Here is a 26210-nt window from a genome sequence, read left to right as displayed (position 1 = left end):
CGTGGAGTCAACAAATATAAAGATATCTAAGGTGTGTAACTGACAACAATGCCTTTTAAATAAATGAGTTCACAGTGAAAGTGGCAGCGCCAAAAGAATTACTTTTAACTTCTATGTGTGATGCCCAAACATCACAAATTTGCCCATACAAAAAACAAAAAAAGTTAATAAGTTTAAGGTAAAAAGAGTCACCGTATAAAAAGTATTCAGTCTCAAAAACCGAGTTTAAAAATTGTAGTACATTTAACAGCTGACAAATGACATGCTGATGACATCCGGTTGTTGAATATGTCACGAGGGTCAAAGGGCGTTTACAAGCGGTGTGATCCATTATGACATTTTTTGTTGCAATGCAGTCTTGTTCTAAGGGCGTAGCCAAACGAGCGTAATTTGTGAGGTGTGAGTATAGATGTGAAGCCGGTTGCTAACATTACTAGCCAAGCGGCGAATAACGGTTTTTTTGGCTTATTATCATTACTAGCGATAAATAGCGGCTGGTAACGGCTTGTTACATTTCATTGATATAGATTACATTCTGAATCTGTGTTAAAGTGTTAATAGTACTATTATAATAATATATATTTAAATAAATAGTAAGTAAGTATATTTATTTTTATTATTATTAATATTTTAATTATTTTAATTTTTAAATTATTTTTAATGAAGTATTTAATTATTTTTAAATTTTTATTACTTTTTTATTTTTAATTTTTTAAATTTTAATTATTTTTATTAATTTTTATTTTTAATTTTTAATTATTTTAATTAATTTTACATAAAAAGTATTTTAATTATTATCAATATTAATTAAATAATATATTTAAATAAATAGTGTATTTTAAATAATAATTTAACAATAAAAAGCATTGAAAATAGTTTTATTCTTCGATGCTCAAGTCAGGTAACAAGCGGCTGTTTACCCGGTAACAAGCTGCTGTTTATTCGTTTCTAGCGGCTGCTATCGGTTACTACCCGCTTACAAGCCGCTGGTTTACAACTATAGGTGTGAGTCGCAGAATTTCGGCTGGCAGAAATTCTGCTGCATTCAGTTTCATACAAAACTCCTGTTGATTCACACGAGCGTCATTTTGTGAGTCTTCATTTGTATGAAAAGATATTTACGCGACCGAAATTTTGCGACTCACAAGTCGCAACTCACATTTCCGCTCGTTTGGCTCCACCTTAAATGATCAAAAGAATATCTCATTCATTCATGACTGACATGACGCAAGTTTTGTGTGGGTTAGTACGTACACAATGCTTAACAGCGTCCAAATGTAATATAATAGGTATATAAGAACCCCATAAAACAGTTTATATTTGAAGACATGAACAGTATAAAATGAGTGGTCACCACACATGTTTTTATACGGTACCGGTAAAAGAAAATAGAGAAAGAGAAATAGTAAAACTGTACATAAGGGAAATTTAGATCAATGTTCAATTTGATATTCAAACAACAGATCCCTGTTAGATCCCTTGTAAAAAACGAAACGAAACAAAGCTTATTTGAAATTCACTAACGTTTGACATCTTGCAAGCACATTTTATGTTTGCGACACTGTACATTCGAATTTTTATCGATTGTACTTGGATCAACGCCAAATTCTGTTTGTTTCATGCTTATCCAAACTATTTTATTCTATTTAAATACCTTAAAGTTTCGAGGGAGATTAAACATAGTTGGATTATTTGAAACGAAAACTGAAAAAGCTGGTACAGTTTCAAGTAACGGAAAATTTATTTTTGTAAGGAAGACATGACACACGACACACGACAATGGCGCCTAAAATGCTGCGAAAAATCTGGTAGACGGTAAACATTTAGATTATTTCTTGTGCTAATGATGTTAGGAACATTATGTTGGGTAACTTGTACGATATCAAATTAATCATTCGAGCCCCCCATAGACGCGAATGCCGATCCATCCGGTCCGACTGATTGCAGGCTGACCTAAGCTCTCATTATGTGCATTAAAGTATAATATTACGTGCACGAATTCGATCAGGTTGGCCTGCGACCAGTTTGACCAGTGCAGCGGTCGCACCGCATATAGGCTCCCTAGGGATAAAAATATGTAGGGTAGAGAGAAAAGCCGACCATGCTCAATAACAAAAGTAAGTGATATTACTTTAAGGTGTGCATGGGTTCCCTATATTATATATAGAGTTCGCTGTGAAAGTAGATTCGCTGAAAAGTATTTTTTTTTTCACCATTGTATGGAAAAATGCATGATACGGGGGCGCTTGCCCATACAAATCACAAAGAATGGTCTTTCACAGTGAACTCTCTGCAAGTATTATCTCTTAGTTTTGTTACACACTGTATATCTCATCTCTTCATCGTCATCATTATCATCTCTTCTCTGCTCGGGATATTGTTATGTTTAATTGTGTCAAAAGTCAAAACATCACAAATAACTGAACTACGAGTAACAAATTGTGTTAATCTCTTGTGAATTTAAAATACTTCATAACTCGAATTAAATGAAGGGACATTTACTGGCTGACATTTTTTGGCTCAGTTAGCTTCATATTTCCTTACTTTTCTTGTCGTTTGATTAATTATTTATTGTAAACTGTAAAACGAAAAATATACCTTTTCAAAGCTCGTTTTGGTCTCAGGAATTTCATTCATGTCTTTAAATAGAGCTAAAACTATAAAGCGAATTTTGTGACAAGCAATTTCCCTGCCAAATCTTGTAATACATATTTAATATTGCGGCAAAGCCAATCTTCGTGCCCAAAGGAGACAAAATTTAATTAATCTCTGGCGTTAAGGCCCGTGTAAATATGTCGCGTCCGTCATTTCGGGCCCCAAACTTATTGCCCCCCCGAGTGCCCCGACGCGCAAAGTGCCCAAGTTTGGCCCCAAGAAATTATCCACCAAATCATAAACGTAGAATGTCCTGAAACTTGCTTCATATATCGGAAGTTAGGTATGTGGTGACGCGATTGTCAGAAACTATCCTCGCTACCGTCGCATATTTGTAATTAATTTGGAGATTGTTTACAGTAAATAATGCAAATTTAATCATGAAATCCTACTGTGACTGTATTACAGCGTCACTAAGAATAACTTGAATTGAGTAAAGATATATATTTCGCAGCCGACTGGTTTAAATAGCCGTTCAATCAAACAGCTAGTCCTTTGACTGAACAACGCCATTCAATCACACGTTTAGCTTTTAGATTGAATATTTAAGTCGCTCAAATTCTAATTGAAGTAGTTCAGCGCGCACAGTTGCGGCGCTAGGTGCGTTTTATTTACAATATGGCGTCAACTAGCAGGTGTTTGTGGTTGTTTTTCGGAAAGAAAGTAGTTAATAAAAGTTACAACTGTTATTAAAGAGACAAAAATTGTGGAGGCACATACGAGTGAGTCAAAATTTCAACAAATATTCGAGGAGAAATTACGGGATTATGAAATTGATGGACGGCCCCCCGTCAAAACAAAAACAAACACAATCCAAAAAGTCCAAAAGTTGGTTAGGTTGGGTTAGAACTTAGACCACAACACAGAGGGAGCCGAGCGAGCGCATCGAGCGTGCTGCGGCAGCAGCCGGCGACCGTCGTCAAATAAAAGGGGGGCTCGCCTCGCTCGCGCAGCCCCCCGCCAAAACAAAAACAAACACAATCCAGAAAGTCCAAAAGTAGGTAGGTTAGAACTGTGACTGCGTGTCACAAAACACGCCTCAGATTTTTTTATTTTTACTTATTGCATTAAACTTTTGGTCACCCCTTAAACTTAATCCGAGAATAATCTTTCAATAAAATACAAAAAGTTTTCCTATTCTCCCAAATTACATATTAACCCATCAAGCCCCATAAGCTCACCGGTGAACGAGACACAATAGAATAACAATAGATTTCCAAGAATTCGCGATCGAAGGATTAAGCTAAAGGTCGCCCTAGTTAATTTGCCATTAAACCAGTAGGCTCAGCGTCGTCTAGCTGTAGTGTTGAACGTTGTAGTCAATAAGTCGGCTAAACGACGTATAGCCGTGTGATTGAATGGCGTTGTTCAGTCAAAGGGCTAGCTGTTTGATTGAACGGCTATTTAAACCAGTTGGCTGCGACATATACACAGCGCTACTTTCACAGTGAACTAACTCTATACAGTGTGTAACAAAAATAAGTGATAATACTTTAGGGTGCTTACGTATTCCTTGTAGAGAGTTCACTGTGAAAGTAGCAGCTCTGAAAAACGAAAAAAAAATTTCACTTTTGTATGGGCAAGGGCCCGAGCGTCACGAGTTTCCCCATACAAAATTGAAAAAAATTTTTGGTCTTTCAGCGCTGCTACTTTTACAGTGAACTCTCTTCAAGGAACACGTACACACCCTAAAGTATATCACTTATTTTTGTTACACCCTGTATAAGAGACACATACATACAGTAAAGTTGTTTGTACTTTGTTTTGTTACACTCTGTGAATTGCACTTTGTTATTATCCTGCGAAGTATTTTCATTGTACGTTGATAAGCGTTTCACCGAGTCATATTAGATTGGTCACGTTCTGTCCAGCTATTGTGTTCGTAATCTGTGTCCGAACTGCTAACTGCTAACATTGAGGCTGTAGCGAGATAAGAATTGTGGAAATGCTCTTCATCATCATCATCATCATATCAGCCTATAGTCGTCCACTGCTGGACATAGGCCTCTCTCAATAAACGCCAAGATGAACGATCTCCTGCTACTCGCATCCAACATGGGCCTGCAACTAAGCGGAGATCGTCGTCCCACTAGGTGGGAAATGCTCTTATCCCACCAAAAATATTTCTTGTAAAATGTTGCTGAGACGACCACATAAGGTTTACCCTGTGAAAAAAGATATGAGATCTCATGTAGAGCCAAGCTTCTGAATCTATACACGGCCTAACTCTACTGACCCTAACTTAAACAAAATAAATCCTACATACCAGTAAATATGAATGGCTTCGCCGTTTCGCTACCGTCGGCGTCGCGGAGGTGATGCGAATATTTAGTTTCTGATCTGAAGTTAGTAACGAAACAACCGGCTCTACATAAGATCTCATATCTTTTTATAGGGTAAAGCATATTATGTGGTCGTCTCGGCAGCATTTCATTAGTTTCATTAGTTTGTAAACCATGTGGTTAAAGCTGGCTTAATCAATTATTATTTTTAATTAATCGCTGTGTTTTGATCTGATGATGATGATTGATAATAAACTAGCTTCGTATATGAAGATATTAAAGATTAAACTGAGGCGATAAAGCACAAATAATATACTGTACGACCTTCTAGGCCTAGTATCGAGCGCGACCTAACCCTAAGTCACTCAAGGGTGGGGCTCATATCTGGCGATAGCACATTATGTGTTAATAATATTACCCTTGACCTTATTATACAGGGTGTAACAAAAGAAAGTGTACTTTAGACATGTAAGAATATAAGGAGTTCGCTGTGAAAGTATGCAGAAAGAGTAACTTTTTTTTTACTTTTGTATGGCGCTAGGAGAAAATGCATGACGCGCTGTGCTTGCCCATACAAATCACAAAAAAATATTTTCTCTTTCAGCGCTGCTACTTTCACAGTAAAGTCTATAGTAGGGAAACATACCCAGCATAAGTTTTATCACTTAGTTTTGTAACACCTTGCATAAGCTTTAACGCTACGCTAAACAAGGTGTAACAAAAATAAGTGACAATAATTTAGGGTGTGTACGTATTCCTTGTAGAGAGTTCACTGAGAAAGTTGCAGCGCTGAAAGACCAAAATTTTTTTTCACTTTTGTATGGAGAAACTCGTGACGCTGGGGCGCTTGCCCATACAAAAGTGAAAAAAAAAATTTGGTCTTTCAGCGCTGCTACTTTCACAGTAAGCTCTCTACAAGGAACACGTACACACCCTAAATTATTATCACTTATTTTTGTTACACCCTGTATAACAGTTATGTAACTCGCTAATGTAAGTGAACTTTATCGTTATAATAATATTTGACGATACTGACGAAACGTTAATTAATATCGAGTAAACGACAGTGTACATAAATAAGTTGGGTTCTAGGGAGTGCCGTTTTAGACGGGTAAGAAGATACTGTATGTCAAAAAACCATTCTCGGGACTAGTCCCTGCAAGACACACACTTTTTATTACGACTAAAATAATTTATTTGCCAACAAACTATGTGCGATCGAAGTTGCAGAAAGCAGAGTTCAGACATTTTGTATTTTAAAATGTATAATAAGTATACAATTCAATGTGTTAATATGTACTTGTCGTAAACATTCGTTGATAACACAATAATAGCGCAGATGTGTTCACAGAAGCAGTGTTTATATTGATAAACAACGTACACAATAAACATTGGCAAAATGGAATTCTGCGAAATGGTCAGAGTACTGATAACTGATAAGTAATATTTATAAGCCAGTATAATGTCAGTTGTATTAAATGACTAGCGAATTCATTGAATGAAACCATTTTATGACTAAAGGCCAACTGGTCAAGTCAGGGACTTTAAATTAAATGTGTCTACACACACCATGCCGAAGTTCCGCGGCAGAAGTTCGGCATGATTACGCCAGCAAACGCATACAATATAACATGACGTAATTTCGGCACGGTGTGTCATCGGTAATTTAAAATACATTGCATGGCGAATTTCCGCCAATTATCAGAATCAATTATCAGATTCAACCAGATTACTGTGTCAAATATATTGTATAGAATTTCGATAAGAAAATATTTCGCTTAGGGCATTTCTAGCACAAACAAAACGATGCTATTTTGTTTGAAGGATTATGAATTGTCATGAATTCTTAGTAGTGAGTTAATTAAAATCATATTTAATTAAAAACTACTGCAAGCCCGTTGAAAATTTCATCACCTAAGTTATTAGCGACAGGTACCTAGTAATTATTACGGTTAAAAGTTATCCTTAATAAATAATAAGTAATAAAATGCTAATAAGTTTTATTATACATATTCAATATTCATATTTTGCAGCTATCTCAAATGTGGGAGTGCCCCACAATCTAGAATTTTTAAAACACCCAATCCATGACAAAATAAAAGCAAATTAGTAATTTAAAAATGTTCAAGCTGTCTCGTCAGGCAGAGCCTTACTAGCTACGTGGTGACTGCTGAGCAGTGTACAGCTAATTAGAACAAGCACTCTTACATTTACAGTTAAATTTTTATATTTTACCGCTCGTGTAAATTAAATTGAGGTCTAGACTACAGGCTAATTAAATTAAAAATATGCTATAAAAAGTAACGAACTAAGATTCTATGTAAAGAGGAAAATGCTTATGTGGCACTTTATGTAAAATATTTAAAAGCCTGGCTAGTTCAAAATAAGTTACCGCTGTAACAGAGATGGTATAATATTATTATTTTTAGGGTTTCGTACCTTTGTTTGCGCTTTGCGTAACGCTACGCTTTGCGTAAAAACGGGACCCTATTACTAAGACTTCGTTGTCTGTCCGTCTGTCTGTCTGTGGCGTGTCTCCAGCCTACCTAGCATACGCTAACGAGATATCTCGCTCTCGAAATAATTAAAAACTAGGTACTCGTCTCATAATGTCAAAATCTTGACAGTATCTCGACAAAACTCTATAAAATGTGTCATTTCGATGATAGATCTACGCGAGAAAAAAATGTTTGCCATGCTGGGTCAATAGAGATGAAGAGACAAACCATCAAACATCGAGAAAAGATGTAGAGTGAGATATCTCGTTGGCGTATGCTAGGCAGGCAGGCTGTAACTCAAGAACGGTAATAGCTAGAGAGTTGAAATTTTTACAATCGGTTGCCGCTATAATAATAAATACTAAAATAAAAATAAAATTAATATATTTTAAGGGGCCGGGCGCTCTTATACAACAAACCTGATTTTTTTGGCCTTTTTTGCTCTATATCAATAATAGCAACAGGTCCGTACTTGAACTTTTCACAAATTCCTTCCTTATATGTAATTATGTACTTTAATATCTAATAATAATATTAAAAAAGAACAAAAAAAATATTGAGGCTCCCATAAAAAAAAAACACAATTTTTGGCCTAATTTAGCTATAATATAATGGTACCGATTTTTTTATGTTACATCTTATAAGTATCCAAATTGAAAATACTTATATTATATTGGAATTAGAAACCAAAAACATTACTCTACTAACGCGAAAATTTTTCCAAAGCAATTTTTACGTTACCATCTAGGTACATGAAATATGAAGCAACTTGCAATAAACAGAAAATAAAATATGGCGGCGACATCTCCGCTTAACCACCCGCTGACGAATTGTGGAATTCCGGGACAAATTGTCCCATTCATTTACATTCTCCCCATTCATTATATTAATGAAAGTTCAAGTCATTACAGGTTAATTGGAAGATAAGTCAGACCTAGAGGGCTATTTACAAAACCATAGAAACTTTAGTCGAAATATTTTCCTTGATGATACATACCAATATTAAATAAAAAATGCGAAAGTGTGTCTGTTTGCTACCATTCACGCCCAAACCGCTGAATCGATTTTTCTGAAATTGGTTAGGAGAGTCTTCGAGTCCCGGAAAAGGACAAGGGTACTTTTTATCCCGAAAAATGTCGATTTACGGGCGTCATCTATGTAGTTAAAAATAAGCAATGTTTTGATAACGTTTTGATGGCAAATTGAAATTGATTATGAATTCGAGCCAGTGTTATTCAAAATGAATCTTTTTATCTCTCTTGTTTATCGTATTATGAAAGAGAAGATGATATCTTGACGATCAGCAATAACGACACGGGTCTTACTTAATCAATCTATCATCAGCTTTAGATTTTTTTTTATGAAATAAGGGGGCAAACGAGCAAACGGGTCACCTGATGGAAATCAACTTCCGTCGCCCATGGACATCCGCAGCATCAGAAGAGCTGCAGGTGCGTTGCCGGCCTTTTAAGAGGGAATAGGGTAATAGGGGTAGGGACGGGAAGGGGATAGGGGAGGGTAGTGAAGGGAATTAGCGTGCTAATGGCCTGCAAAATGGATATAATATCTACCGAAAAGAGTGACGAGACAGGTTCAAGACAGTGCTTTTGGCTATAGGTACTCCACTCGGGCTAACCTGTCGCTAGCGGTCATTGACTCCCTGTCAAAAACTTGTCATTTTCCATATAAAACCACGATTGACAATATCTGACACTTCATTGTCAATCGCGGTTTATATGGAAAATGACAAGTTTTTGACAGGGAGTCAACGACCGCTAGCGACAAGTTAGCCCGAGTGGAGTATAATTTTATTTATAGAGAGCACTGCACCACTCTACTCGGTAGGTGTAATGAGGCCCCTTACTCTACAGTTACCTACAGTTACAACTTACAACTCCTAAGTTCCAGCGGTAGGAAGGAAAAGACTAGTGTTCGGTGATGATGATAATGAATTAAACTAATACATTTTGCATTATATAATAAGGCAGAACTAATAAAAAATCACGTAAAAATTGTATTTCCACTCGACATCGACAAATATATTCGCATTCATAGGTGCGCCAGTTCCGGTGTGATTGTGAAGGCGCACAGTGGTCCGAAATCGCTAAATAGTGGACATTCGCAAAAAAGTTCGATTTTGGTGTGGAAAAAAATACCATCCGATAGATTTTAAGAGTAACAATAAATCCTTATTAAGTTTTTTATAAAAATGTATATTTAAGGTGAGATTTTACTAACCTTTTAGGTGTGGAAAAAAATACAATTTGATTGTTTTCTAAAGAGTAACAATAAATTCTTTGTAAGTTTTGCACAAAAATTAAGTTTTAAGGCGAAAAAAAATAATTACGAAAATTGTATGGGTATATATAAAACGAGTCCTTAAAAAGTAACAATACTTATTGCAAATTGCAAAAAATCTATTTATAGATTCTGTCCCATACAACATTTTTGTAATTATTTTTATTCACCTTAAAAATACATTTTTATAAAAAACTTAATAAGGATTTATTGTTACTCTTTAAGAAATCTTTCGAATAGTATTTTTTCCACACCTAAAAAGTTAGTAAAATTATTTCAAAATTTTGAAATAAAACAAGTAAAGTTCTAGTGGTATACCACTAGAACTTTACTTGTTGCAAAAATGAACCAGAATGACTTAGTAGTTTTTGCAAAAAATTTATTTAAGTATTAGATTCTTTCCCATACAACATTTTCGTATTTTTTTTTTCACCTTAAATATACATTTTTATAAAAAACTTAATAAGGATTTATTGTTACTCCTCTTAAAATCTATCGGATGGTATTTTTTTCCACATCAAAATCGATCTTTTTTGCGAATGTCCACTATTTAGCGATTTCGGACCACTGTGAGGCGCCGGAAGGAGGTTCGACCCCTAGGGGCTAACCCCCCGGGGTAAACCCCCATGGGGAGGTGACCCCGAACATGAATCGGTAATATGTATAATATATAAACCGTCTGGATTCGTGATTGTTTGGAAATATGACTTTGATATTTTTTGTTAAATCCCTTTGACATTATTGAGGGAATCTCGAGGGAGGGACCTTATTACTTGTTTGGTAAAGGGTTGAAGGGTCCAGCGTTTGAGGACGCCTGCAATGACCTAGCCTACGACCTTTAAAAATATACTGGACATAGATATTCAACAGTAATATCTTATTTTAAAAGTCTATTATAGGCTGGAAGGATGGATTCAGACGGTGGTAAAAATATTTTTTCTCCATCTCCAGAAATTAAAAATACGCCCGTCATACCTACTATAAACATAATATTATAATATTATCTTATAAATATACAAGATATTAATTTTCAGTAACATAGAATTAATGAGAGATAATCTGTAGGCGGACCTAGGTTTAAGCACAGGATATTAATCTTCAAAGGACATCAAACTTTGTGGATGATTTGGCAAAGGTCTAGTTTTATTACAAACATTCAACATTTCCATGAGATGTATGTGTTACTGTAAAAGCTCGAACTGCAGTAAATCCTAAGATTTTCTAGTAAAACCTAAGATCTACCAATTCCTAATGGTAAATGTCCGAAAAGGTTTGCGATACGAACTTTTACCACCATATAGTTGGTATGTACTGGAGTACATGTTCCCCGGTAATATTGTCAAGATATTTCGAGCTCGGAACTGCTCGATCCTTATCCTAAATGCATCAATCTAATACCAAACGTAGCTGCACTGCGAAAACTAAATTATTCCTCATTGCACCTAGCATTCATGGTGCTCCAAGAACCGTTTTAGGGTTCCGTTGTCAACAAGGAACCCTTATAGTTTCGGTCTGTCCGTCCGTCTGTCCGTTTGTCTGTCTGTTTGTCCACGGTTTTGCTCAGAGACTACAGGACCTACAAAGCTGTAATTTGGCATGAATGCACATATTAATGATGCCGACAAAATCGTAGGTACATGAAATCTTAAAAAAATATTTTTCTTTATGGCACATTCCCTACACATCAAGCGGGGATGATTTTTTTTCGCGTCCACCCGAGTGTCGTTGAAAAGGTTTTTAAAAATATTATGAGTATTCATAGATCATTTTCCGATTGAGGGATCCGTTTGAGAAATATTAAGTTTTAAAGTGGAAAAAATCGTTAGAGTCTAGTGTCCCCCCCCCCCCCCCCCCCCTTCTACCAGCTTTGATTACCTGCCAGCTTCATCATTAGTCTTCATTCTAAAAACTAGAATGAAGACCAATGATGAGGCTGATGATAGGCTGCTTATCTATATATTAATACGTGAGAGAAAAACTTTGTAACCCTTTTTACGAAAAATGGGGAAACGTAGGTGCATGAAATTTTGCACAGTTATAGTTTATATGATGAAGGAGTGCATCGAGCTAATATTATATTAAAACGATGCTTTTATCATATTATATGGTCGCTGTTAAGCATTAGTGACCTAACCCACAATTTTTTTTGTCGTAAAATTTTGAATGCAGTCTTGTTCTAAATCATCTAAAGAACATAACTGCATTCATAACTCAATACGTGATTTTTGTGTGGGTTAGCACACGAATGCTTAACAGCATCCATATATTTTTAACAAATAAAACGTTACACACACTACGACACTACTACTAGGAAAAATGACAGATTTTTGAGTGACAAGCCTACGAATTATACTCTTTTATTTATGGTTGAAGTCTGTTGACAACAAGTTGACAAATTGAAAATTGATTATTGTTTTTTTTTTTATTTAATTTTAGATACTATTACACAATGTTTAAACGGCCAGTCTGAGAGCAGCTGAGTCCCAGAGACAAGAATTGAAAAAACTATGATGAAGTCAATATTTTTTACAAAATATAGGTAGTAGTCCTAATAAGATCGAATTTCGACTACTGGGCGATCTCTAGTCCAAAATAAAAAGCCAGAAATAACATATTTGATCAACTGTCGATCAATGAAAAAATCTTACTTATAAACAAATCACACAACGCATTACGTAAGTCCAATAAAAATCCAATAAAATAAGAGGAAAAATGCCGGAGCAAATCAAATTTTCATCGACTTGAGTTAGGTAAATGTCATGTCGGGTCAGCGGCCACGACTACGGACTCAGGTCGGCAATTCTGAGATTTGAGTAAACTTTGACTTGGGCTTTAACTGGACGTTGTTTTGAATATTATAGAGTTGCCTGTACTAAAATGAACACAAACGCTTGTTAGTTTGCATCGGTTCCGAAATATGTACTGCAATGATATTTTTTTTGCTTTGCAATGATTTAATGCTCTAAAAGTCTAAACAAAGAGGGACATAGGCCGCTTGTTATTGAGGAAAAATCTTACTGCGGGATTTCATTTTGAGCGTATTTCAAGTTGCGAGGATGTAGTAATTCAATATTGTTCTGACTTTTGCACTCAAAGACGAATATTAATTAGTAATTATATATCCATTTTAAATAAAGAATTTGACAGATAATGTATGGGGCTTTTGTCAACATTTTAATTTAATTGCATTTAAGTACCTAATTAATATTCATCTCTGAGTAGTACGATCAACAATAAAACCTTCTGGTTGTAATATATTTATCAATTAGTCACCGTCGATGAGATAAAGTCCTAAAGCATTCTACATTTTCCTACCGCTTTAAGGAAAGTGCCAGAACGAAAGACTTCAATTATAAGGTCAAGTATCAAAGACCTAAACTCTAAAGAATTCCGGAAAAATGTTCCTCTGAAAAGAAATTCTAGCATTCGCTTCTGAATTCGAAGAACATAATTTCGTAGAATTGAGATTGTAGCGTTACAGTACTGAATAACTCAGATTCTTAGAACGTTACTGATCTGAGATTCTAACGTTAAAGTTTTGTTTGACTGAAATTCTTGTATTACCGTGTCACAAATCACGTTACGATTTCTCCGACTAGCCATGTGATTTGGACTATAAAGCGCTAATTACATGAAGGCAACGCCTCCGTGGTCTAGTGGTATAGAGCGCGGCTCTTGACTCGGAGGTCGTGGGTTCAATTCCCGCGTTGGAAACATGTTTGTTCCAAGTTTGGTCAGGACAATGCAGGCTGATCACCTGATTATCTGACAAGTAAGATGATCCATGCGTCGGATGGGCATGTAAAAAGTCGGGCCTGCGCCTGATCTCTCTCTCTGATTGCGCACACACTTGGGCACTACAAAATTACTTCCGCGTTACGCGTAGCTGGCCTGATTTCAATGAAACCGGCCACCGTCACCGAAACCGGTGTGGGAGCTATTATACATAAAGGCTACATGAAGCGGCAGCAGACGACGTGTCGTCGCGACACTACTGGTTTCTATATGTTTCTATGAAAAGTGTCGCTAGCTTCGTGTCGCTAAGGGTATTTCATCGAAATACATAGAAACCAGTAGTGTCGCGACGACACGTCATCTGCGGTTGCTTCATGTCCCCCGCTGCCAACCGGCACCCCGTCTGAACGCGCGTTTTCGCCGCTACGCCGCGGCCGCGAGATCACAAGCAATAGTAATACGTAACGATTTATATAAATAGCGGCGTGGTCGCGCTGTCACTTACATACAATTGCTTGTGATACCGTACTCCGTAGTCTAGTGTCCCCCCCCCCCCCCCCCCCTTCTACCAGCTTTGATTACCTGCCAGCTTCATCATTAGTCTTCATTCTAAAAACTAGAATGAAGACCAATGATGAGGCTGATGATAGGCTGCTTATCTATATATTAATACGTGAGAGAAAAACTTTGTAACCCTTTTTACGAAAAATGGGGAAACGTAGGTGCATGAAATTTTGCACAGTTATAGTTTATATGATGAAGGAGTGCATCGAGCTAATATTATATTAAAACGATGCTTTTATCATATTATATGGTCGCTGTTAAGCATTAGTGACCTAACCCACAATTTTTTTTGTCGTAAAATTTTGAATGCAGTCTTGTTCTAAATCATCTAAAGAACATAACTGCATTCATAACTCAATACGTGATTTTTGTGTGGGTTAGCACACGAATGCTTAACAGCATCCATATATTTTTAACAAATAAAACGTTACACACACTACGACACTACTACTAGGAAAAATGACAGATTTTTGAGTGACAAGCCTACGAATTATACTCTTTTATTTATGGTTGAAGTCTGTTGACAACAAGTTGACAAATTGAAAATTGATTATTGTTTTTTTTTTTATTTAATTTTAGATACTATTACACAATGTTTAAACGGCCAGTCTGAGAGCAGCTGAGTCCCAGAGACAAGAATTGAAAAAACTATGATGAAGTCAATATTTTTTACAAAATATAGGTAGTAGTCCTAATAAGATCGAATTTCGACTACTGGGCGATCTCTAGTCCAAAATAAAAAGCCAGAAATAACATATTTGATCAACTGTCGATCAATGAAAAAATCTTACTTATAAACAAATCACACAACGCATTACGTAAGTCCAATAAAAATCCAATAAAATAAGAGGAAAAATGCCGGAGCAAATCAAATTTTCATCGACTTGAGTTAGGTAAATGTCATGTCGGGTCAGCGGCCACGACTACGGACTCAGGTCGGCAATTCTGAGATTTGAGTAAACTTTGACTTGGGCTTTAACTGGACGTTGTTTTGAATATTATAGAGTTGCCTGTACTAAAATGAACACAAACGCTTGTTAGTTTGCATCGGTTCCGAAATATGTACTGCAATGATATTTTTTTTGCTTTGCAATGATTTAATGCTCTAAAAGTCTAAACAAAGAGGGACATAGGCCGCTTGTTATTGAGGAAAAATCTTACTGCGGGATTTCATTTTGAGCGTATTTCAAGTTGCGAGGATGTAGTAATTCAATATTGTTCTGACTTTTGCACTCAAAGACGAATATTAATTAGTAATTATATATCCATTTTAAATAAAGAATTTGACAGATAATGTATGGGGCTTTTGTCAACATTTTAATTTAATTGCATTTAAGTACCTAATTAATATTCATCTCTGAGTAGTACGATCAACAATAAAACCTTCTGGTTGTAATATATTTATCAATTAGTCACCGTCGATGAGATAAAGTCCTAAAGCATTCTACATTTTCCTACCGCTTTAAGGAAAGTGCCAGAACGAAAGACTTCAATTATAAGGTCAAGTATCAAAGACCTAAACTCTAAAGAATTCCGGAAAAATGTTCCTCTGAAAAGAAATTCTAGCATTCGCTTCTGAATTCGAAGAACATAATTTCGTAGAATTGAGATTGTAGCGTTACAGTACTGAATAACTCAGATTCTTAGAACGTTACTGATCTGAGATTCTAACGTTAAAGTTTTGTTTGACTGAAATTCTTGTATTACCGTGTCACAAATCACGTTACGATTTCTCCGACTAGCCATGTGATTTGGACTATAAAGCGCTAATTACATGAAGGCAACGCCTCCGTGGTCTAGTGGTATAGAGCGCGGCTCTTGACTCGGAGGTCGTGGGTTCAATTCCCGCGTTGGAAACATGTTTGTTCCAAGTTTGGTCAGGACAATGCAGGCTGATCACCTGATTATCTGACAAGTAAGATGATCCATGCGTCGGATGGGCATGTAAAAAGTCGGGCCTGCGCCTGATCTCTCTCTCTGATTGCGCACACACTTGGGCACTACAAAATTACTTCCGCGTTACGCGTAGCTGGCCTGATTTCAATGAAACCGGCCACCGTCACCGAAACCGGTGTGGGAGCTATTATACATAAAGGCTACATGAAGCGGCAGCAGACGACGTGTCGTCGCGACACTACTGGTTTCTATATGTTTCTATGAAAAGTGTCGCTAGCTTCGTGTCGCTAAGGGTATTTCATCGAAATACATAGAAACCAGTAGTGTCGCGACGACACGTCATCTGCGGTTGCTTCATGTCCCCCGCTGCCAACCGGCACCCCGTCTGAACGCGCGTTTTCGCCGCTACGCCGCGGCCGCGAGATCACAAGCAATAGTAATACGTAACGATTTATATAAATAGCGGCGTGGTCGCGCTGTCACTTACATACAATTGCTTGTGATACCGTACTCCGTAGTGGTGTAGCCGCCAAACCGCGCATTCAGGCGGACGCAAGTCCACTGTCCAACCTTACATTTTAGCATACATAATATATCGAAACTTTAGCAAAACTTCTAAAGCTCAGGGATTAGGAACCCCTGAGCTAGAATACTTAAACTTATTTTGTCTACTGCCCACTTTAAGTACAAATTATGTTATAGTGCCCCCCATTGTTTCAATTTAAAATGCATTCAGATGAAATAAAGTTACAAATCACCACACTAAACCATACTTACACATCATCAAAAATGTGGATTTCAAGTAGATTTACACGCATGGTCAATGGTCATGACGAAGTAGGTTTCACACGTTTTGTTCAAATTATGAGGGACTAGATGTCCCGCGCGGCTTCGCCCGCGTAAATTAGGAATTTTTACGGAAACCGTACATTTTCCCATAAAAAATAGCTCTTATATCCCTACTCCCTTCACTTGGTCTACTCTATATCTGTGCCAAATATTGCCATAAAAATTGCTCCAGTAGTTCGTAATTCTAATATTTCCCACGTTTTTCCCACATTTCCTGAGTTTCTTCGGTCGCATTCGGTCTTAGCGTGATAATATATAGCCTATAGTCTTACTTGATAAATAGTTCCTGAGATAAGTGCGTTCAAGCAAACATACTCTTCAGGTTTATAATATTAAGAATAGATTTTTTTCAATTATCGCTTGACAAACTCGAGTCTCGATCTAAAAGACTATGAAAAGTACCAATGACAGGGTCATTATAGGCTCATAAGTCATAACCATGGGACGATGTATGGTATAATAATATGGTAGTGATGATGATGATTAATGTAATTTGCATAGTAGCATATGCTTTCCGTTCTTAAAATAAACGCCGAAACTCCCAAACTTGTATCTATAAAGAATCAGGAGTTCTCTCAGCACCTTCCGAACCACGGTATACCAGGTATATATCTCGGTGCAAAATATTACTTGTTGGTAGCATATGCTTAGAATACTTCTCACGAAACCGAAGTCACCACATGTTTCCATATAAATTTTGAGGAGTTCCCTCGATTACTTATGCATCCTTCATCAGATCACCACTTTTGTGCATATAATACCAAATTGGGATGATACCCTATATACCAAAAGAAAAATTTTGAAAATCGGTTTACAAACGGCGGAGTAATCGTTGAACATAAGTAAACGAACATAACACCTCCCCCATTTTGAAAGTCGGTTAAAATTGTAGCCTATGTGTTATTCTGATGTATAAGCTATATTATTGTAAAGTTTCATTAAAATCCGTTTAGTAGTTTTTGCGTGAAAGAGTAACAAACATCCATACATCCACACATCCATACATCCATACATCCAAACAAACTTTCGCCTTTATAATATAAGTAGGAAGTAGAAAGTGAGTACTAATGAGTACTTGTGTTACAAAACGTTTGTTATACACTTTATCCACTTGGGTCTTCAATAGAGATTCGCTTGTCAGTCTGTCGGTAACTCTGAAGACAATAATCCGGCGGATCAGCGGATTATAACGGGCTAAGGCCGTGTATAATTAAACTACAGAGTCATTAATAAAGGTTGTATCGGATTTCTTCGTTAAAGCAAATAGCATCGTTTCGCATTAATAATATTAGTAAAGAATAAGGATATTATAGTAACAAAAAGTATATTTGATCAGAGCTCTTCATAAAACATTAAAACAGTTTTCTCATTATTTTGCCAATACCTTACAATATTTTGAAACAACTTCAGAAACAGGTAATAAAATTAAAAAACCGCGGGTAGATTGAATTATAATTGAAATACATATACACTGTTTACAGCACATTTATGCCCAAGACATAAGGTTTAGTATTATAGGTTCAAAGGAAGAATACATCTGAACACAGAGAGTGGGTAACCCCACTCTGGTAGCATTAAAAGTAGCACCCCTACCCTAACGGGTAGGGGTGCCAGGCGTCCGGACAAAGTCGGACACTGTCAGGCTTTTTGTTTGCGTGTCCGGCCCAAATAAAAGGCTTTTGTATTGTTATATAATTTTATATGAAAATCCTGCCAATTTGAGACAGGTTATTAGAATAAATGTAAAATCGGTTAAATCAAAATATTTGCACACGCTTGAACGCTATACTCTGAGTGTACAGTAGAGTTTCCGGCTTTTTTATACAAATGTCCGGCTAAGCTGTCTGCTTTGTACGATTTTTCGGATTAGCACCTGGCAACCCTCGGCTAGGAACTGACCGTCGCGTCGTAAACACGTTGGGAGAAGGGAGTACCAAAGGGTCATCGTAAAAACTTTAGGGCCGACTTTATTGTAACGATGTCCTAATTATAATTTATTGTTTCGTTTGTTATAAAATATTACTGTTTTACGTGTTAATTCAAGTACCTATATAAAATACTACGTAGCTGATAACACCCGCGACTCCGTTGGGCCAAAATTCGTTTAAAGTGATATTCGATAAAAACATCCTCTGTCCTATCCAGGGCCTGTAGACAAGTGGCAAAGCGCTAACGCTGACGCTAACGCTAGCGCTACAAAATGTATGCGATTTGACACAAGTCATCGCTTCGCTAGCGAATACTAATGTCAAATCCATATATTTTGTAGCGCTAGCGCAAGCGTTAGCGTTAGCGTTTTGCCACTTGTCTACAGGGGCAGGGACTCAAAGTATCTCCATACCAAACAGCAAATTCCGTTCAGTGGTATGGGCGTGAAAAGGTGACAAATAAAAGGACTTTCGCATTTATAATATTACATAGTATGATTATTTATATTATTATTAAAAGTAAGTAGAAGAAAAGAGTTAGCAATAAAATAATAAGTAAGTATTTAAAATAGCCTTCCTAATTCGAGTTTTTACCGAAAAGTAAGTCTAGAAAAGCTCAAAATGTAGTTAGTACTAACAAAGTTTTATATATTTGTTTGTATACCCACAAACTTTATAATTAATGCTACCTAAAAGTGACAAACAACATTAAGCTTGTAAAAGTTTAAACTTACAGCGCTGTGTATATCTGGTTACCATTAGAGCTTTTAGTAAGCTAACCTAAGCTTTTAGGTATAATGAAGCTAATAAGTGTTTTAGATGTAATTTACAGTGCTCCTATCATAATATTTTAAGCATAATGTTGTATACTTCATTATCTTTGAAGACGCCAATTTGTATAGAATAGTACACATAGAGAAAGAGCGACGGAAAAATTGGGCCATCAACCAGCTTTTTGTCTTTTTGCACGCGCAAAAAATTATATTATTATGTCAGTGAAAGGGGGAAGAATCGATAGGTGAATACAGTCCGGCCGCTGGACATGAAGAAATGAGGCCATTAAACTGAAGCTACTTCTCTATCACACCCGTAAGTAAAAAGAGTGAGTAGAAGATAGAAGCAGGTACCTGCTTCAGCCTAAGGGTCAATTCAGACCGCAACGCGACGCGTAAATGCATTTAATAATTGAATGCGCCAACGAACGCAACGCCAACATTGTCATTTTCGTTCAGTTGCAGTGTTTGTCAGCTTCTTGTAACTTGTGCGACAAGAACATTTTACTGGGTGAAATATGTGCGGCTTATTTGGTCATAAGAAATTCCTGAAACAAAATAACAAAGCGAAAGTTTTGGATACGGTCAGAGCGCATGCGTGCGCATGCCTCACGTTCGCTGTTGACTGCGCTATAACGCATGCCCTTTACGAAAAGGCACAGTGTGGACAAAGCTAATGACAGATTTCGTGAGCGTGCGGTGAGACGTCTTGTAAATCTGTCAAATTCATACAAATTTAGAAATATATAATCTACGCGTCGAGTTGCGGTCTGAATTGACCCTAAAGGTTTATTACCCTAAACATTATTACCTACGTACTAATTACTAGTGTAGTGTAGTGACTGCTGAGCGTAGAATAACTAAAATTACCTATGTACTAATTACTAAGAGCTTTCTAATAACTTTTCTATTCTTATTCTAGAAACTTTTTTAATTTTATCACAATTTTACGCTCTTTTAAGTTATAATTAAATAGATATGATAATGAAACGATCTCCAAACTTCACAAATGAGTCTCGGTCGAACAAAGGTTATATTTTTAGTAAAACTTCGTCGTAAATCGTAATTGAATTTGTGTTCAGTGGAGCGGGCACAGTCCAGGACCAGGGTTTACACACGATATTTAAAAGAGGGATTAAGTTTTTTGTTTGTAATGCCCGCAGGCACAAAGATCTGTAATGGAGACACTTCACATGGCTATTTGTATTTGCTATTGGCTATTTGTTGTATTTGACAACATTATTGACGAATACGCAAACAAGCAAATATAGGCAAACACGACCGTCACACATGGACGTCAAATACCAAACTTTTACTTGATTTTCTTTACTTGCCTATTTGACTCCTTTGATGTGCGTCAAAAACCGACAAAGGTACGGATACGTGTATTTGGTATTGGTCATATTTATCAAATAGGCAAATAAGGCCAATATTTGTCAAACATACCATCTACACATGGTGATTGTTTGGCGAATACATCAAATACACAAATACAAATAGCCAAGTGAAGTGCCTCCATAACAAATATTGTAATTTGTGAAGGTAAGCTGAAAAAATAATAATATTCAAGTGAAATCTTAAAAAATTCGTCGTTTACCGCACCTGAACCGAACTTTTTTTAAAGACAATTTAAGTGGTGGATAGCCTATTCGGCACTTATCAGGAAGTGGTGAAACAGGCCCAAACTATCCTATGTCCTTATCTAAGTATCTCCATAACAAAAATTTTAATTGGTTTAGGCATAAAAATGGGACAATTAAATGGATAAATAGGCCTGGAAATAATTACCCTACATTGACAGGAGAGCGGAACTCGCAGGTACGAAATTTGGTCCCCTAGATTCAAGTACGAGGATTACTAGTAGGCTTGGTATCAAAACAACAATGCACTATGCAATAATTATAATAATCGCATTAAACAACAAACATCTTTTTTGATGCTATCAGCAATGTAATTACTAATTACTAATTCTGCTCCTGCATCCTACGTCCTTTGTGACATCAGCCCGTATCCTTATCAGTCGTGCTCATTAGCGGCGGACGTCGGGTCACGTCGGGTCACGACAGGTCACGCCACACGTCAATCAACACCCTACGTGTCAATCCCAGGGGAAGCGGTCATGTTGCCGAAGGACTTGATTGGTTGGATCATGGATGACTATTGACTACGGTACGGATGACAGACAGATCGGTTGATAAAACAACGATGTTTTCGAATCGTTATTCGAAAACATCGTTGTTTTATCAACCAATTTACTGATTACGATTTTCCTTGGTCCGGTTTTTAACTGACTTTAAAAAAGGGGGGGTTCATATTCCGTTTGTGATTTTGTGATAACGATTACGAACATGGATATGACAGTCTGACGATACAAGATATTTACTCAACAAATCCAGAAATATTGTAAATATACACAAGGTATTTTTAGTATTTTGTTATTTTTCTTATAATTTCTAACGATAACAATACTTTATAATGAAATTTTAAATTTTTAGTATTATGTTCATTTAAAATAAACATTATTTTATAATGAAATTTTAAATTTTTAGTATTATGTTCATTTAAAATAAACAATATTTTATAATGAAATTAAAATTTTCTCTTGAATGATTTCATTTGTTAAATAAGAAATTTTAAATATTAAATTTAAAATTTTAAATCATTTTAAATTTTACTTTTCTAAAGGAGTTTTAATATTAAACTCTTGAGCAACGATTTATTGGATTTGTGATGAAACAAAAAGAATAACCGCTGTACTCAGAGACATCACGTTATGATTAACCTTCAATTAAATGAAGAGTTTGACAGATAATGTATGGGGCTTATGTCAAAATTTTGAATGAATTACATTTAAGTAATTAATGTTCCACTCTTAGTGCGGCAGTAAATAACAGAATTAATAAAATATTAAAGGAGAGTTGAGTTTTAGCGGAGTGTGGTGTAAACCTCAATTATTTGGTTTTTGATTATTTTGAGTCTTTGTTCACATTTGTAGATTTAAAATAATAGGCCAAGTGCGAGTCGGACTCGCGCAAGAAGGGTTCCGTACCGTTATAGAGCAAAAATAGGCCAAAAATTATTTGTTGTTGTAGCGGCAACAGAAATACACATTCTGTGAAGATTTCAGAAGTCTAGCTATATGCGGTTCTTGAGATACAGCCTGTAGACAGACAGACAGACCGACAGATATCGAAGTCTCAGTAATACGGTCCCGTTTTTACCCTTTGGGTACGGAACCCTAAAAACTAAAAGCAACTTTTTACAAAATTTACAATATACATAAAAAACTTTCTGAATCAACGTAAAGCTCCTGTGAGCTTTAGCGTTGTGAATTTATATAAAACTAGCTGTTGCCCGCGACTTCGTCCGCGTGGACTTTAGTTTATAGCGCGCGGTGTCAACAAAATTTGTGTCAAATTTAAAAACTTTTTAAAACCCTGGTAAGTGGTACCCTCTTAGGGCCGCGCTACACCGGAATGGCAGCGCTGAAAGTCCTCGCCTCGCCGCTGCCATTCCGGTGTAGCGCAGCCCTTTAGTAATCAAAATACCCAAAAACAGCTGTACAGTGTGCACATAATCTATACTAATATTATAAATGCGAAAGTATCTCTGTCTGTCTGTCAGTCTCGATTTCACGCCAAAAGCCAAAACTACCGAACCGATTGTAATGAAATTTTGTATACAGATAGTCTAAAGCCTGAGAAAGGACATAGGCTACTTTTTTACTGGAAAAAAGGGTTGTCAGGGGGTGAAAATGCGTAAATTTGTTCAAATTATGTTAGTTCCAAAAATTCATAATAGATGGCGCCGTGCGTCTTCTACATCGTGCTGACGCTTGATCAAAAGTCTTTCTATAAGAGGTGGTATCTTATATTTAAGTTTCGATTTTTTCGATTGTTATATCTATTCTACGGTATTAAATAACTCAGTACTTTATCTGTGCAGTGACGTAACCTTAAACCTATCAATGATAAATAGTTTATTGGTAAAGTTGTGTAATTGGCTTTAAAATTTGGCATAAAATATAAAGTTTAATATAAAAAAATGAAATACTTATTGTGTGCACACTGCACAGCTGTATTGATTTAAGGGGTACCAGGGTTTTTTTATAAAAGCTTTTGACACCAATTTTGTTGACATCGCGCCTTATAAACTGAAGTCCACGCGGACGAAGTCGCGGGCAACAGCTAGTAAGTAATAAGTATGATTAGTTCTATGTTACAATGCAGTAAAAAATAAAACGCCATCTGTTGAATTGTATTAGAACTAAAATGTTCATTGCATCGATATATTTCTGGATTTTTTTATATTATACATAAAATATATTTAGTAAAAAATAAAACGCCATCTGTTTTCATATATTAGAATTAAAATGTTGATTGCATTGATCAGATTGATCTGTTGAATCGTATTAGAACTAAAATGTTCATTGCATCGATATATTTCTGGATTTTTTATAATATTATGCATAAAATATATTTAAGATTTTTGAAATTTTATTTTAATACACATCCAAGACCCAGGAACATTGAAAACTTTTTGTTCCGCCTGCGGGACTCGAACCCAGGACCCCCGGGATGAGCGCTGGCCACGCGCAATGCGAATTCATTTTCATCGATATTTTCATGGAAATAAGATATTTTCCCACATCAAAATGTAGCTTATGTCCTTTCTCAGACTCCAGAATAACTGTGTACAAAATTTTATTGCAATCGGTTCAGTAGTTTTGGCGTGAAAACGAGACAGACAGACAGACAAACAGACAGACAGACAGAGATACTTTCGCATTTATAATATTAGTATGGACTAGTATGGATTTATAGCTTTGGACATTTTAACACGAGTGCTTTCGTTTGACCCGAAAGTTGTAAAGTTTAGTGTAAATAAATCAATTACTATCATAGCCCGTGGGTAAACGAGTTTTAACTATGTAAATAACCGCTCCATTATTACACTCATTCAGGATTTAATTAAATTATGAATTAATTATCATATTATTTTATCGTCAAATTTTTAGTATTATGTCCATATCCATACTAATATTATAAAATTTAAAGTGTGTCTGTCTGTCACCTTTTCACATTCAAACCTCTGACTGATTTTGCCGAAATTTGGTATGGAGATTCTTGAGTCCCGGGAAAGATGGAGATTTTTGAGTCCCGGGAAAGGATATGGGTAATAGGATTCACTTATCCCTGCAAAGTGTACGGTTCCCGCGCGATCATCTTAGGCGCAACGGAGTTGCGGGCATTATCTAGTACTATTATATATTTCCGGCGCATAGTCAAGGTCCCTTATAAGAGGTACTTTTCTTTGTGATGAAAAGTACTCTACATCCTTCCCCGTAGTTTACTCCATAGTCCATACCTGTGCCAAAATCAAAAAGTTCCCTTCCTTTCGGAGTCTATTATGATTTATGCCTTGAGTTTGCAGTAAAATCATTGACAATTAGTCAGCAATTATGACTAACTGATAACTTAAAATAAATGAACCACGCTAGCACAGTTTATTATATTAAAATTTATTTATTGTAGTATCTTTGTATGCAGAATATTAAGTAACGTTAGCTTACAATTCAGCATATAAACGTAAACAAACATATTAACACAACAAGGTGTCCTTCTTTATTGCGAGCCATCAGCGTAAGAGGCGTTTTCCGGGGGCTTTGTATGATGAGTGGCGGCGAAGTAATGAAAAGCGACAACGGCAGCTCACTTACATGAGAATAATTGCATATGCAAGGTTTTACATCATATTATTGTGAACTATATGAACAATACGAGGTTGTAACAAAACTAAGTGATAATACTTTAGGGTTTGTATGTCCCTTACATAAAGTTTACTGGGAAAGTAGCAGCGGTGAAAGAGTAAAATTTATTTTGTGATCTGTTCGGGCAAGCCCCAGCAGCGTCATGAATTTTTCTATACAAAAGTGAAAAAAAAGTTGATCTTTCATTTAGTTTGGTTACACCCTGTAGACAGTTCGACAACTGACAAGGAATAACAGATTCACACACGACAGCTATAATGTAAAGATGTATATTATAGCTCGATAAATCTCATAACATCTTATGAAATCGTTGCGATCGACAAACGACAGCTAAAAAATACATTGGATGTAAAATGGAATGGATGAAAGGCCATGAGACAAAAATTTCCTGAGCTCTGTAGAGTCGCACACGCATTTTACTTGGCATCCTACAAACGCAAAATTTTGAGAGATACACCGCTTACTTTGTCAATATTACTGTAGGAATTAAACATAATATAAGCAAACTTTCAATTACTAGACGTTCCGCGCGGCTTCGCCCGCGTAAATTAGATATTTCACAGACAAATTAGTCCACAAAAAATAGCATATGATCCTTCACGTGGTCTACTTCTTATCTGTGCCAAATAACATAAAAAATGATCTAGTAGTTCGTGAGATAAGCTCTTTCAAATAATTTCCACCGTTTTTTCGACACTTTCCTCTATTTCTTCGCTCCTATTAGACTTAGCGTGATAAAATATAGCCTATAACCTTCCTCGATAAATGGGCTATGTAATACTGAAATAATTTTTAAAATCGGACCAGTAGTTCCTGAGATTAGCGCGTTCACACAAACAAACAAACAAACTCTTCCGCTTTATAATATTAAGCATAGATTTCAGGTAGTGTAAAAACCCTATTATACCGTTACCAAAAGCAACTAAAACTCTACTTAGTACCCTCTAACTAACCAAGTTAAC

The 26210-nt window shown here is 36.2% G+C and overlaps 1 protein-coding gene and 2 long non-coding RNA genes across 3 annotated transcripts in view; 1 reads left to right on the top strand and 2 right to left on the bottom strand.

Moving 5' to 3' along the window:
* LOC121727404 overlaps positions 1 to 26210 on the bottom strand; it is a 130056-nt gene that overhangs the window by 15829 nt on the left and 88017 nt on the right. The gene's annotated exons all lie outside the window — the stretch shown is intronic.
* On the top strand, positions 587 to 20740 carry LOC121727448. The gene is made up of 3 exons (XR_006035676.1): positions 587 to 597; positions 7436 to 7440; positions 20650 to 20740. It is a non-coding gene; the product is annotated as an uncharacterized LOC121727448 (long non-coding RNA).
* LOC121727453 lies at positions 14519 to 25379 on the bottom strand. Its single transcript, XR_006035677.1, has 3 exons — positions 25259 to 25379; positions 21937 to 21946; positions 14519 to 14529 (listed from the first exon to the last, which is right to left on the bottom strand). It is a non-coding gene; the product is annotated as an uncharacterized LOC121727453 (long non-coding RNA).

The sequence above is a fragment of the Aricia agestis genome, chromosome 1 (genome assembly GCF_905147365.1).
Source record: "Aricia agestis chromosome 1, ilAriAges1.1, whole genome shotgun sequence".
Classification (NCBI taxonomy): Eukaryota; Metazoa; Arthropoda; class Insecta; order Lepidoptera; family Lycaenidae; genus Aricia; species Aricia agestis.
Note: the sequence above shows the minus strand (reverse complement) of the source record. Positions and strands in the feature narration are given on the sequence as shown.